The sequence below is a fragment of the Rhinolophus sinicus genome, chromosome 16 (genome assembly GCF_057876585.1).
Source record: "Rhinolophus sinicus isolate RSI-liver-muscle chromosome 16, RSI-T2T, whole genome shotgun sequence".
NCBI classification, from domain to species: domain Eukaryota; kingdom Metazoa; phylum Chordata; class Mammalia; order Chiroptera; family Rhinolophidae; genus Rhinolophus; species Rhinolophus sinicus.
Genome location: NC_142516.1, coordinates 29,993,773 through 30,009,397, shown reverse-complemented (window position 1 = coordinate 30,009,397; position 15,625 = coordinate 29,993,773). Strand labels below are relative to the sequence as shown.

At 50.1% G+C, this 15,625-nt stretch overlaps 1 long non-coding RNA gene across 1 annotated transcript in view; it reads left to right on the top strand.

The window, feature by feature from the left end:
• LOC148754983 (uncharacterized) overlaps positions 1–13,786 on the top strand; it is a 116,470-nt gene extending 102,684 nt beyond the window's left edge. The window contains exon 3 of the long non-coding RNA XR_016019366.1: positions 13,154–13,786. This is a non-coding gene — a long non-coding RNA (uncharacterized LOC148754983). The remainder of the gene's footprint in view (positions 1–13,153) is intronic.
• The last annotated feature ends 1,839 nt before the right edge of the window (positions 13,787–15,625 follow it).

Below are 15,625 nucleotides of genomic sequence, written 5' to 3'. Positions count from 1 at the left end.
TGCTCCATCCAAGCACCTGCTCTGAGCCTCCCACACATGTTTGGGAGAGGATGGGTGAGAGCAGAAGGCAACAAAGTCTTACCCAAAGCAAAGACACCTTCTGAGACCACATACGTAGGGCCACAGATATCCAGAGGGACCCAGACATCTGTGCTCAGAAGATGCCATGCCACCCTCCTCCACGCTCGACCTGACTCAGCTGTCCCTCCAAGGGCTGCTTGGGTGCTCCAGGAGTCATCCCTGACCGCTTCTTCTTCCTCAGCCTTCCTCCAGTCAGTCCCTGTTCCCTAAGCTCCACCTTCTGTTGAAAGCACTCTTTGCATGTGTCCCATTTTCTCCCCTCCAATGGTCACTGCCCATCCAGGCCACCAAGGGTCTCCTCCTGGTTGCTCTCCCTGCCACCACTTCACCCGACTCATTTATTCTCCACTCAACTGACTTATTAAGTCACTCCCTTTCTCACAAACTTTCAGTGGCTCCCCACTGCCTGAGAACTGGTGCTCTGGCAAGCTCCTCAGCCAGTCCAGTGCTCCATCACCTGGCTGGCCTTGAGGGCTTCTCTGGCCTCCTCCCGTTGCCCCATCATCTCCACCCCCTCTTAAGGGCCACTCACATTGGACCACCTCCTGTTTGCCGGTGGCGCCCCCCATTCCCGCCTCCGCTTGGAACGCTCTTCCTCCTCATCTCTGCTTATCTAACCTACCATCCTTCCAGGAGAGCCCAGGCAGTGCGCGCTCAGTCCTCCGAGCTCCCAAAGGTTTTGCATTAAAGGTATAAAACGCGTCCTTGTCTAGCCACTCCTCACTCCTAGCTCAGTGGGGTCAAAGACCAGCCTTATTTCCCTCTCTTCCAACCCCCCTCTCCCGCCCCCTGCTGCCGCCTCCTCTGTGGAGACAAAGACAAAGGCGTCCCTTGGGGGAGGGGAGCCGTCTTGAAATCTCTTGGAGGCTCCTGACAGCTCAGTCCCCGAGAGGAAACCGGCCCAGAAGGCTGCACTCCAGGGAGGGGTTCTCACCAGAAGGCCCAGTGCTGGGCCAGAGCCAGGGAGTGTGTCTGGGAGCCCAGGGGTGGTTGGACTGGGAGGAGGACTCGGCAGCCTGGGGGATGGTTTAGGAGCCATCCGCTCTTGTTCTAATTCCTTGACGTCTTTGTTCAAAATCCCCCAGCGCTCTTCACCAGGCTAGGGGGTGGGGGTAGGGACAACTCAGACAGGGGGCATCGGCCTCAGGAGGAACCAGCTCTCCTCCCTCAAGGGGGGAACCTGGAAAAGGGAAGAGCCTAGAAGGAGCCCTTCGCTTCAAGTGCCTTGCCGGGGGTGTCTGGAGCGCCCAGGTTCTTCCGCTCTGTGGGTGCTGATTTCTGCGTCTGCTGTCTGCCCTGCATCTCTGGCCTCTCCCTCTGGGCTGGCTCCTTCTCTTCAAACAACACCCCCACCCTCACCCCCGAATTTCCCCCCCCCGAATCCCCCCACACACACACACACACATGCTTTGCCCTGTCCTGCCCCCTTTGCTGGGGCTTTCCTCACCTAGGGTGCTGCCAACCAGTACACGGTTCACATCCGCGCCCTCCTCCCCTGGGCACCCCAACCCCTCCACCTGTCTGAGCCAAACCATCCAGTCCACCCTCAGCCTCCCTGGTTCTGAAATTGAACACATAATCCGCACAGCCCGGGGACAGCCCAGGTTCCAATCCCATCTTTGCCCTGTGCTTGGGCAGTTTCCTTCACCACTCAGAGCCTCGGTTTTCTCACCTAAAATGGAGGGAACAGTACTTGCCTCACAGGTGCTGACGTGCTCACTGAGAAGTTCTCTGTGTGGGGCCGGCCCCGGGATGTGCCCCATGTGAGATGGCTGTGGTCAGGAGGGCCCGGTCCTTATTCAGTGTCGTGGCCGCCATGGTGTCCGCCCACAGATCTTCCCTTGTGATGACCCACCTTTCCAATCAATGCTTCTCAGTCTCCTTCCCAGGATCTTCTTTCTCTGCCCGCCATCTACACGTGGTAGGTCCTCCCCTCTACCTGCCTTACGCTCTTTCTGGGCCAGTACAGCTACCCCTCGGCTTCTGCAGCAGTAGGGACACCATTTTTAGCTCTCAATCCTGTATCTCCAGCCCAATCTCTCTCCTGACCTCCAGAGGCCCTTCTTGGCCCTCCCTCAGGTACCTCAAACTCAAACAGTCCCAAACAGTGCCTCATCTTCCCCATCACATTCTCTCCTCCTCCTGAGCTTCTCATCTCAGGGAATAACCACCATCCACTCAGTCCACAAATCCTGAAGCGACCCTTCCCTCCAGACAGCGTAGGTTCAGTGACAGCTCTGTCACTTTCAAGCTGCATGACTTGGGGCCTCAGTGTACCCATCTACAAAATGGGATGATAATAGCCTCGGGGTTGTAAAAGGATGGAATGAGGTCATTCACACAGAATGGCAGCACAAAGCATAGTATGGCCTAAAAACTATTGTTAGCGAGTGTTATTATTAAGGTTACTAAGTGTCCCCTCTTCTTAATCTAACAGCCACTGTCCCTCTGGGCTGGCTTGGGAGGAAGACAGGGTGATACCTGCAGAGGAGTGGAAGAAGACAGAAGGATGGAGCCTGATGGGGAGGAGGAGAGGGTCACGGAGCAGGGGACTGCCCGTGGGTCATGAGGGACAAGGCTCCTGGGGATAAAGCCAGAACTGGACAGGGAGAGGTCCAGGATATGCAAGCAGGGCTCAGGTTAGTGCTCAGATGGCTCCCTCGCAGGTCCCTTTCCAGCTGGAGGTGCTGTCATTCTAGGGGTTTTCTGAATCTGATCCCACTCCCCTGCTAGCACATTGAAGTCTGAGAGGCACCTCGCTGAGCTCGAGAACAGAACTCCCAGCACCTCTGTACGACTATGTCCTAGGCTGACTATGTCCTAGGCTGACTATGTCCTAGGCTGACTATGTCCTAGGCTGACTATGTCCTAGGGAGCTACTGAGGGACTGGTCAAAGAAGGCCTGCAAGCAGGGGCAGGCTGCTGGGCACTGGCAGAGGCTCTAGGAAAGACTCAGTTACCTGATGTGATGATAGGGAGGATGGAATGACCTCTAAGTTTGCTTTCTGCAGTCTGCGCCAAGAGATGATCATCAACATATCCCTAAAAAGACCTTGCAATAAATATAAGGTACACAGACATTAAAAAGTGCTAGGCTTACATCCATACTATGGAGTACGACTCAGCAAGCAAAGGGGATGAACTTGTTTTTACTGGTATGTGCAACAACTTGGATGCACCACCAAGGAATTCGGCTGAGCAGAGCAGGTGGTGGGTGGGGGAACCAATTCCCAAAGGTTACATGCTGTGTGATTCCATATATATAACATTTCTGAAATGACAAATTTTAGAAATGAAGGCCAGATTAGTGGTTGCTGACAGTGGGGGGTGCTGGAACAGAGATGGGTGTAGTAGTTATAAAAGGGTATGTTAGTATCCAAGGGCTGCTGTAGATTACTGCAAATTTAGTGGCTGAAAACAATAAATATCTATTCTCTAACAGTTCTGGAGATCAGAAGTCCAAAATTAGCTTTACTGAGCTAAAGTCAAGGTGCTGACAGGGCTGTGCTCCTTCTGGCAGCTCGAGAGGGGAATGCTTCTGTGTCTGTTCTAGCTTCTGGAGGCCACCTGCATGCTTTGACCCATGACCCCTTCCTTGTATCACACTGACCTCTCCTACTCATCACCACATTGTCTACTTCTTTCTTTGACCAGGGGTCAGATATTTCTACCTCAAGAAAAGACCTGTGGGGTGGGTGCCGTGATGGCTGTGACATTGAATAAGGACGATAGGGCACTCCTGATGACAGGCATGTTACATGGAGGGTTATTCTTTTACAAGAACTCTTGTGGTCACATTCAGGGCCCACCTAGATAATCCAGGATAATCTCCCCATCTGGAGATCCTTAATCATACCTGCAAAGCCCCTTTTGCCATAGAAGGTAACATTCACAGGTTCCACAGATTAGACTGTGTACATCTTGGGGGAGAGGGGTGGTGCCATTATTTAACCTACCACAAAGGGCAACACAAGGGATCCTGTGGGACATGTGAACTGACAGGGGATAACATTGTGTGGAACTTACATACACACACATGCACACATGAGTACAAGTAAAAACTGGTCAAGTCTGAGTAACATCGGTTGGTTGTATCCATGTCAGTATTTTGGATGTGGTAATATACTATAGTTTTGCAAACTGGGCAAAGTGCCTGAGAGTGCTCTCTGCATTATTTCTTACAACTGTATGTGAATCTACAATTATTTCCATGAAAATGTCATATAATAAAAAAGTGTTAGACTGAGGGTATGGCAGAAGCCAATTTGGTTGTCTTCCTAGTGCCTCTTCCCTGCAATCCCCCAGTCCTGACCACAGGGGGGGGCTCTCGGCAGCCACGTGTTAGGAAGTGAGCTTACCCTCATAGCTACACGTGTGATTGGGCCAGGAGTGGGCATCCGACCCAAGCTGAGCCAGTTAGAGCTAGTCCTGTGTTCTTTGGGACAATTTAGAATTGGGACACCAGAGAGAGTGACACTTTGGCTACCTGGACCTATAACATAGAAACAATTCTACCATGGTGACAGAGGAGCAGGGGACACGTATTTGCAGGCAGAGATGATCAAAGCCTCTGCAGAAAGAAGCGGACCAGAGCCTGAGAAGGAGGGCGCCCTGGATTCCTATTAGCTTTCCACTTACTACTTCTAGTCCTTCGGGGATGTGGCCTGACCTAGTCCATGGATTTCATGAGATTCCTTGTGTTTTTGTACAAAATTCCCTCTCTCCCCACACCCTGTCCTCCAGCTAGCTAAAGAAGATTTCTATTATTTACAGTCAGGAAGCCCTAACTGCTAGAAATGGAGCATGCCAGGACTCCGGGCCACACGGCCTCCCTGTCCCCACCCAGGTGCCATGGGGAGGTCTGTGAGCCACCTCTCCAGGGTCCAGCGCAGTGAATACAAGGGTCCTTTCTTTATCTTGGACTTTAACCCCTGCTGCTGTCTCTTACCCTCTCTGGGCAGCACTTGTCCGTCTGTACAATGAGGGAGAGGGCTGCCCCGAGAGTGCTGTCAGCTCCCACACCATGCCCACAGGAGGCACCTGACAATTGTTTGTAGGATCGGGGAGAAGCCGTCCTGAGAATCCTCAGTCCTGTGGCAGAAAACAGTCTGAGGAGAGTGGGCGAGCCCAAGCACTGTCACATCTTAGAGAAAAGGAGCATGTTCGGAAGAGCCCAAGTCAGCTCCCCCAGGCAACTGGGAAACAATTTGCAAGATGGAATTCAACAAGCGATGCCAACAAGATCATAATGACCATATTTATGGGAGAATGTGGAGGCCCAAGCGTGGGTTTTCATTATCATGTGTACGAATGTGATCAGCTCCGTGCAACCAGCCTCCCGCTCCAGGCAGCAGCTGTTGGCTGGTGCATGGTAATTTGATGTAAATTGCCCCCAAATATGGTAATTCTCTCCTCTGCTAGGGGAGTTTGAAGGCACAAACCTGGAGATGTTGGCAGCAGATGTTTTCTTACTTCTCTACAGGCTGCTGGTGTTGTGGGAAAGGGCAAGGTGACATGGAGACAATGCACGCTTTCACCCCTTCTGCGTGCACGCTGCATGGCCTGGAATGAGACGCTTCACCTCTCTGAGCCTCGGTTTCTCATCTGTGAAATGGGCATGATTTCTGCCATGGTTGCTTTGAGGGATAAAGAAGATACACTCAGAGCACCTAGTAGAGAACTTTTATTAATAGTATTTTTTTGGACCTCCAATGGGCCAGTTGTGGGGGGTTGGGCATTCAGTGCCCAGGGTCAGTCAGTGCCCAGGGATATCCCCCAGGCAGGAAACAAGAACAACATGATTAAAAAAGAAGTGAAGGTGAGGTGGGAAATATCTGACACGAGGACAGACTCGGGGTTAATGTCTTTACAATCTAGGAGCTCACTGGAATTTGTCAGAAAAATATCGATACCCCAGTATGGAACTGAGGAAAGGGTACCAATGGACCATTGCCAGCAGAGAAAGACAAATAGCGATCAAACCTGAGCAAAGATGTCGTGTCCTCCTTTGTCTTTTCTTCTTTAATCATTAGGGAAAGACATCGAATTAAAACAATCTCAAGATGGCTTTATTCCCATAAAATAGGAAAACATAGGAAAAGGGGGATAGCTGATTCGTGAACGTGAACCCCCCAGCTGTTAGGTGCCAACCTATACTGGCTTGGGATGTCTTCTGAGGCAATCTAACAATGTGTACCAAAAGTCAAACCAAGACAAATGACCCAGGAATCTCATTAACGTGTATTTCTCCTGAGGAAATTATTCAATAGAAATAAAAAGCCAAATGAACAAAGATGCTGTGAAAGAAATGTTTAAAAGCAGGACATATGGCAAAGCAAGCCATGGTGTTTCCACATGAAATACTCTGAGGTGCTTTAAAGGGTAGCTGTGTTTTGAAGAGTGGTCATACCGTGTGGAATAATGTTTATGGTATATTTTTAATTTAAAAATGAGAACAAAAGGCTATTTACAGCATGATTGAAACTATATGCACATGTGCCTGTGTGAAGCAAGGACAGCCTCCATACAAAAGAGGAGCCCTTGAGAGAAGAGGGGTGTTCACACAAAGGGAAACTACCCTGCAGCATGAGATTTCTGTCTCAGTCACAAAGGTTGTCCCAGAGCAGCAGCAGCAGAGGCGGCCTTTGACAGGCCCTGGAAAGCAGGCCTGAGGTGTGACGGGAAACTCTTTCAGGGGGGTGGGACAGCTCAGCTCCAGAAAGAACCTTCTAGTGACCAAGACCTTCTAACAGTGACACGGGCTGGCTCCTGAGGTAGTGAGCTCCCGGGGGCTGGAGCAGTGCAAGCAAAGGCTAGAGTAGAGTCCAGGCTGGTAGATAGCTGGATTAGATGTCACCAGGATGGTTAAAGGATGCTAGCCATTGCCTACTCACACCAGCGCATCTGGCCAAATGTCCCCCAAAGAGAAACAGGACAAACCCATTTGTTCAAGGAAAGACAGAGAGAGAAAACGAAAGGGAAGGGTGGGGGAGGGAGGGGGATAGGATGGAAGGGAGGAAGGAAGGGAGGGAGGGAGGGAGGGAGGAAGGAAGGAAGGAAGGAAGGAAGGAAGGAAAAAGGAGGGAGGGAAGGAGGGAGGAAAGAAGGGAGGGAGGGGCAAGGCCTATCACATGCTAAGCAGGGATCTAATCCCTTTGTAAACACTGTCAGAAACGTGTCTCCCTAATTGAAAAGCCCGTGTGAGCTGCTTAATCCAGTCCATGTTAATAAAACGAGAACACATTAGAGCTGATATTGACTCCAGTTGTCATAGTGCCAGAGCTGAGGCCACCAGGGGGAATATATCGACAAAAGGGAGGCCGGGGTCCGTCTTGGCCTCCATGGTCTTCATCTTGCTGTTCCGTCGCTCAGACCATCCCACAGAGAGACCCACTCATACAAGGCCCTGCAGGGTTTTCAGGACAGACAGTGCCCCTCCATTACCTGGGTCCTTGTTTCCCTTAAATGGAAGCAAGTGGCCTTGAAGATAAAGGCCTAGATTAAAAAAAAACAAAAAACTTTTCCTCCCACCTCCTAGATTCTTCTACCTGGGTTAATAATCAAATTAATAGGGGAAAATCAAATTTTAATACACGCGCATGCGGCATTCACATAAGCATGAAAATCCCAAAGACAGTGAGGCAAAATTGGACAATATGTTGTGGGGACAGAGTCCCAGAGAGCAGTTTCCAGGCTCTCGGCCTCACGTAGAAAGGTGCCGGCTCGGGTAGTAGATGGCTGTCAGCTGTGGCTAGTTGACCATCAGCTGTAACCAGTTAGCCAATTAGCCACTGATATAACTGCCGCAGCTGCGTTGGTTGGTTGGTTGGCAGGCAGAGAAGTGGACAGCAGGTTGCAGGTCGTCTGACTCCAGCCTCCAGTGAGACTATAGTGCCACCAGCGAGACTATAGTGGTTTGACTCCGCTATCTATGGCTCCGTGGGTGTGCCTTTTTGGCCTCACCATATCCTGCGTTCTTGTGTGGTGAGCGAGACAGGTGGCCCCACAGGCCGCCCCGCACGACAAATGGCGCAGCGAGCAGGGTCCCCCGCACGACAATGTCATTTTGGACAAAGGAGAAAAGGGGGAAACAGGATCTTCGATTTCCAAAGTGAGAATGGGTGGTTTGGAGGTCATTGAGGAAGAGCCAACACAGGTAAATTTTTGCTAGGCAACCCAGGAACAAGACACAGGAGGGAGACTAGTAAACCGGCTCCTGTCAGTCTTCTGGTCTGATGTTAATGTGATTATGCTAAGGCTCCCTTCCGGAAGCAGGGTTCCCCTCTAAGTCTCTTAGGCAGGAAATGGGGGGAGGCCCAAAGGTTCTTTCTGAGTCTTTTGTTTTTTAATAATCAACTTAAAATCAATATCCCAAAAGACATAGTTTTTGGGGTGGCAAAACTTTCTTTGATTCCCTTCAATAGAAACATTCTATCAAACAAATATAACAAAGTACAAATCTGTTTGTGATCACCCCCCCCCCCCCCCCCCCCCGTTTAATGACTTCACAGAAATCATTACCAAGCTAAAGATGGGACATTTGGGAGGCTGGGGGCTGAGGCTGGGCTCAACCAGTTTTCACTTTCTCCTCCTGACATTTAACCCCTTCTATGAAAAGTTAATGCTCGTATCTTGGATCTTGCTCTTAGCAAATAGTCTCTCATCATATTTGTACTTAATTAGTGAGGCACTAAAGTGCTGCCGCCATGGGCCTTGACCTTGGAGCTACACAGACTTTGTTCTGGCTTTGCCGTCCCTCCCCTGGGTCTCAGGGCCGCTGTGCCTTCGTTTCTCTGCCTCAACTTCACCTTCCCCCAAGCCATCCCTCACACAGGCTACCAGAATGTTCTTCTCATTTACAGTTCTGATCCTGTCTTGCTCCTTCTTAAAAACTTTCCATACTCCTCATCACCTACTGAATAAAGCCTAAAATCATTAGATTCATCATTGTTCTTGCATCAGCTCATATGACACCCCTACCCCACTACTATCACGCACCCTACGTTCCAGCCATTGACAAGAGAAAGTGCCCTACCTCACAGGGCTGGACTCAAGCCGCAATACCTAGGCTGATGTACTTCACATTTGAGGGAGCACATAGTCATCGGGTTTGAAGAATTTTTAAAAAGAGAATACTAGTCCCATTGCATTGCATTGCGTTGCATAGCACTTCTCAGTTTATGAAACTTTTCATGTAAGTTTTCTCATTTAATCCTCACTGCAATTCCGTGAAGTGGGTATTATTATACCTGTTGTACAGGTGAGGAGTCGGGGGCTCAGCCCAGGTGGCTCAGAGGCTGGAAACAACTGGAACCCCAGGACAGGAACCAACTTACCTGAGCACATCTTGTGTCTGAGCCACAGCCCCCAGGGGCCCAGGCATTATTTCTCCTACCTTACAGAAGAGGGAACTGAGGTGCAGGGGGTGTCAAGGAAACCCCCGTATCACAAAGCTACTGAGAGATGGGGTGGACAGACCCAAATCCATCTAGTTCAACATGCTCTCCTACATCCCAGCAGCCTTCCTGAGGCAGCCCTGAAGAGGTCTTCAAGTCGAAACTACCCTCTGACCTCTGCAGTCATTCTTTTTCTGGGTCCCAGGAACAGTGTCTTCTAGATCATGATTTAGAATGTGAGGGGAAGTGGGCATTTAACTAGACAACAGCTGTCATATGAATTGAGTGACTCAATTGTCCTTGAGAAATGTATGTCCTCGGGAGCAACTGCCAGCCCTTTCTGTCCCCTGAGATGAGGTGACCAGTGGGAAATCCATGTCCAACCTTAAACCTGGTGGCAAAGAGAAAAGCCTTGGAGCAGCCACCAAATTTCAGCTTTAGTGGGGCTGAAGGCTTGCCAAAAGCAGACTCACGTTTCACAGACTATTTGAAATCCTAGGACAACACAGCAAGAAGGCACCCTCCATTATTTGCTCATTCGTTCGTTCATTCATTCCACAAAACGTTTCTTGAGAACTCATACCACTGACAGGTGCCAGGGGTTCCCACATATGTGAGACACCCTTAGGGGTTTCAGTCTAGTGGGAGCAATAAACTAGTAAATAAATATGAGGCTTTCATAGCTACTCCTGCCTTTACCACATGAAAGAGCTGAGGCCCAAAGAGAGGGGAGGCCCTCCTCTGCTTTCAAAGAAGAGATTTGCACAATTTTGCATTCGAGCCAGAGACCTCACAATGGCATTTGTTCAGGAGGTGGAAGGGGTTGAAGTTTCCGTTTTCCCCAAGGCAGGCTGTAAGCGTGTTCCTTTGACAGGAGAGTAAAACATCTGTGTTTACGAGAGAGATAAGGAGGAATCTGGCAGCAGTCGGCCTCTGAGGCTGCCCTATGAAGGTGTTGCCTCAAAAGATAGTGTCTGAAGTGAAGACATCCAGAGGGGGCAGCTCACACAGGCCCAGAGCGGTGGGTGCGGGTTTTTCCTGCAGGTCTCCCATCTTGGCGGAGCCCCGCAGACCTTGGCACGAGATCAGCCCTGGACTTGCTGCCTCCTGGGTCGTGGCTGGATTTCTTCTCATCTCTGAGCCTGTTCCATCTGACAGTCAGCCTACAGAGAGAGCAGAACATTTCTTAAGCCTGCTGTTTCCCATCTCCTGGGTCGCATGCAGCCCCTTATCATCATAGTCCAGGCCCTTCACTACGGCCCGCCACACCAGTCTCGTCCGTCTCCCTCAAACACTCACGCGGTCCATGCTGAACCTAGATCCAAGTTCTTGTTCTCCCACACACGCGCCTTCTTTCCTCTGGGAGTTCGCCCATGCCGTTCCCTCTGGTTGGCATGCCTTTCCCCACCCTCTGCTGCCTGTCCTTTACAACCCTTCCTCCTCCCTGGCTAGGAAGATAAAATCAGCGTCTCCTCTTTGAGCATCCTTTGAGGTGAGCACTTATCGTGGTGGACTATCCTCATGACTTTGTGCAGTCCTTTGGGCTTTAAGGACCCTGAGGGCAGAGGACTGCGTCTGGTTCCTCTGGACATTCCCGGAGACTGGCACAGTGCCCTGCCAGAGGCATGACCAGGGCACCATGGGTGCATCTCAGATTCCAAGCAGCGGACTTTGTACACGGGCATCCTCCCCCTTCCATTGCCGGGTGAATTACACAGTGCCAAAGCAAGCTTGTCAGGAGGCATCGCTGCTTTCCTGACAGTGAGTTGGGTCATGACCCTAGATCCTTTCGACCAGGCTTTTCTTCTCTCTGGTAAGATGATGGGAGGAGAGGAGAAAAAGATCTCTCTTGAGTGTTTCCCTTTTCCACAACACTGGCAAGTGCTTTTCAGGTAAAATCAGTAACGAGCAGTGAGTGCAGAGAGACCTACACATGACCCATCAGGGGTAGAGTTGGAGGCACTGCCCCAGCAGTGGGCACAGAGGTCGGCTGCCACCAGGCAAAGAGCCTGCCTGGCTGTCCCTCCGGCCCCTCTCTTCCCTCACATCTGCTCTTTGGGACTGCCGTCCTTCTGTGGCTTGGGCTCTGCTTTCTGGAAAACCCAGGCGAAGACGCCCTGTTTTCCATCTCTTAAAAAGCTTCTCCTCAAGTCATTCATCTCATACTGTCATTCCTCCCTAGGTCGTAGAAGCTTAGTGATCAAGAGCGGGCTCAGGGCCCAGCCCTTGTGGGTGTGAATGCCGGTCCCACCCCTAGCCAGCGCCATGGCCTTGAGGTTCCTGGGTGGATACTCTGGAGCAGCTCACTCAACACCAAGCCACCCTCCTCAATGGGGAGGCTGGAGAACTAAGCTTTCTGTCCTCCATAGTCTCCACACTCCTGTGTAGCGAGGCTTCTGGATGAAATAGGTAGATGCACTCCTGTGAGATCTGGAAAATGCAAGGGAGTTGGACATCACCCAACCGCCTGCCTCCCCACTGGCTGTTCTGGGAGGCAAGCACATCTGTGGAAACGGAGGGTTTCTCTGTAGCAATGATCCCAGGTCCGTTCTCCACGTCCCTGGGGCTTGAGGCAGTCCCAGAGGCAGGATGGTCTGAATGCTTCCTCTGCGCATCCCTGGTCAGAGCAAAATGAACACAGAAATACTTGGAGAAAGTCTGAGGCCACACACTTTCAGTTAAGTAACTAGTGAGGATGTAGGGGCAGAGGTTTGCTGAATTGCCCCTATGCCCAGGATGACTGCAAAATCACTACAAACAACTTCTCTGTTGTTGATGCAATGCTCTTCCTTCCATGGAGGGCTGACCTGGAGTCAGATCTTAACTCTACGGTTCTGTCACTGGGTGGCTTTAGGTGGAATACTTGCACGCTCAGTGCCTCAGTTTCCCCATCTATAAAATGGGGGTGGGGTGGTGGCTGGTTAGCTCAGTTGGCTAGAGCATGGTGCTAATAACACCAAGGTTGCCGGTTTGATCCCCACATGGGCCACTGTGCACCCTCCTCAAAAAAACATGTTCCACTCATGGATATGGAAGGGCTGTGTAGATTGGGGAGTGAAGTAAACCCAGTAAAATGTTCCGGGTACACGGTGGCATCTGAGTTCTGTCCCCCGGGACAGCCCACAAAGTCTTACGTGAAGTAGGCGGGAGTAATCCCTCTGAAGAGATGCTGACTGACCCCTCCCAAGGCCTGGAGGGCCTCAGGGTTGCTGGAGGCAGGGTCTCTACACCACTGCCCTCAGGAGCCTTGGACTCCCCACGACTGACAACAGGAATGTCAGAGTCGGCAGGGCCAGGGCCAGGGGCAGCAGAGGAGGACGGCCGGACAGATGGGCCCATTCCCAGTAGTCTGGGTGGTCATCTGGACACAGTGAGACAGAAGGAGGGACGGAAGGATGCAGGCCATCTGGGATCCAGGCCCAACTCTGCTACAGGTTTACTGTGTGCTTTTGGTCAAGTCTCTTCCCCTCTCTGGGCCTCAGTTTCCTTACTTGTAAAACAAGAATTAAATGATCTCTGAGTCAGCCTCTATCCCTGAAATTCTGTGGGTCAATGAGAAATCTCCCCTCGTCAGCAATCTACTCCTGCACAAACCCAAGCAAGACATGAGAAGCCAAAGCAGATTGTTCTATATTCGTTTGGAAACAAGGTCCCTAAATCAATCTCTCCTTCCCCAGATGCTCGCTGTCGTGGTCCAGATCTGCACACTGAAGCCCCGAGTTCCAGGTATCTCGGCGTCTGATGCAATTTCTCATCAGGCTACAGAAATCTCTTCTTCCAGACCACAGCCAAACGGGGCCGTCTGTAATTTGGAGCTGAGAATAAAGCAGCAGAAAGATTGCTGTGTTGTGCGTGGAGAAGAAGTCGGGAACGCCCCCTCAGACTTGGGAGGCAGAGAAGACCTTGGAAAGCCAGGCCCTGCCCACAAGGTGAGTCTGAGAAAGGCATGGTTTATGTCCCATGAAAGGGATCCTCTTTATAACAGCCTCAGGAGGTAGGTGCCATTTCTGCCGTTTTAGAGCAAGGTCCAGAGACAGCAAGGTTCAGAGAGGTGAAGTCACCTGCCCAAGGTCACACAGCCAGTAGCTGAATTGGGCCTCAAAATATAGTCTGTCTGGCTTCCCACAGTGCTACATGACCTCCTTCCCGCTGACACTGATCTGTTCATACGCATGTCTCCATTAGTGGAGTGTCCCTTCAAGGACAAGAGCTGGGTAGATTCAGCTCTTATCACGGGGCTCACAGACACAGAAAAGATGTTCAGTAAATGTTGGTGGAGCTAAACTGAATTGAACTGAATTTCCGCTAGAGCCCATCTGACACTTGAAATTGATGGACAGGTGATACCCCGTTAGGGCCACGGTGTATATCGCCTCTGCAAGGGCTCCCAGGGAGTCAGGCAGACAGGCAACTTGGTTTTTGGTCCCAGCAGGGGGCACAAGGTCAGACTCTTAGAAAGAATTAATAATGTCCATGGAATTCCCCTGAAACAGTAGGGGGGAATAAAAACTCTTCAAAGAAGGCCTAATAGCAAATTTTCTGGATTTTCCAGCTAATTTGAAGGTACCTACTTGGAACATTTTCTTGTCAGAAAAGATTTTAAAATACATTCATTCAGTGTGACATGATAATTGGGCCTCACTGCCTGATGAATGCCTTTTATCTATTCCTGAGCTATTGTTCACGGGGATCGAGCTGATGGGCTGGAACGGGCACTTTGTTAAACGCACAAACAGAGCGACTCGCAACAGAGCAATTCTGACCACCGGATGCAATGGGGTCTCAGAAAGATGTTGTCGGGGGCTTGGAATCATGAGGTGTCGGAGAAAGAAGGAACTTTAGAGATGAGAGAAGGCAGCTTCCTCATTGCATCCCTGTGAAGATAGAGGCCCCGGGAGGAGCAGGATGTGCCAGGATCACACACCGTGGAAGTGGCAGCGGCAGGGCTTGGACCTGCATGACCTGGTCCAGGAGACAGCCTGTCTCCCCTGCCTACAAGGCCTGTGTGGAGAGAGACACAACGATGGACAGTGTATGTCCGTGCAAAGCCGCTCACTCCCCCACTTGAGTCCCTGCCCATCACCCAGAGAACACTCTCACTTGTTTCATGCTGTGGCTTGGCTGCCAGAGTCTGACAGTTGCCTTTTCTCAGTTATACAATACTGTTATCAAATCAGCTATTTTTATAGGCCCATTTCCCTTTCTCTTTCTTTTATCTTTTCCTTTATTTTAATGTCTTTGTCTTATTGAAGGCACATTTCCAGGCCTGGCCATCTGATAACCATTTGCAAAATGCTTTTTTATCACCCTTTCTGAGAAGGAAGGACTTGTTTGGACTTATTATTTATCTTTACCTAATGTTTTGGTTTGTCTTGATTTATCTATTGAAATTCCTTTAGTTTTTTTTTTTTTTTTTTTTTTTTTTTTAACTAGTATCGGTTTTAGGGTACGGTATCTCAGAACCCCTCCATGTTAATAAATTGTTTGCAAAACTGCGGCTTGGGTTTTCCACTTTGTCAAGCAAAGTCCCTGTTTTTCTCTTTAAAAACTCAGTGTTTTATCTGAACCGCCTTTCATTAACATTTAACGAATAAAATAGGTCCATTAGGAGTAAGAAGTTGGCATTTCCATTGTTTTCCGTAAAACATACCACAATGTTAATCATTCCTCAAGACATTTCATTTTCTACATAAGTAAGATAACAAAGCTCCAGGCCAGGTGTGCACGTGTGTGCACACGTGTCGGTGTTTAGATGTGTCTCTGTTTTCCTGCTTGTGTCTGTGAGTTCTGACACCGTGCACATGACTGTTTTCCTGCCCACGTGTAACCGGCTGTGTCTGTCTGGGTTGACGGTGTGTGAGCGTGTGTATGAATGGCGTGTGTATGTACAGGTGAATCTGTATGAATCTGAATGTATATGAAAGAGTGCATTGTGTGTCTTCGTGTGTTTTATGGCCATATGACTATATTCCTGAGTGTATGTTTTTACACACATGTGCTGATGGGTATATACAATATCTATCCATGTGTGAGTAGGTGCTATGTGTGGGATGATTTGTGGATTTGTGTGTGTCCATGTGTCTGATTGTAGGCACACGTATGGGGATGTCTTTGTTTCTTGAGTGTTTGCAGGAGGGGAATGATCAGAT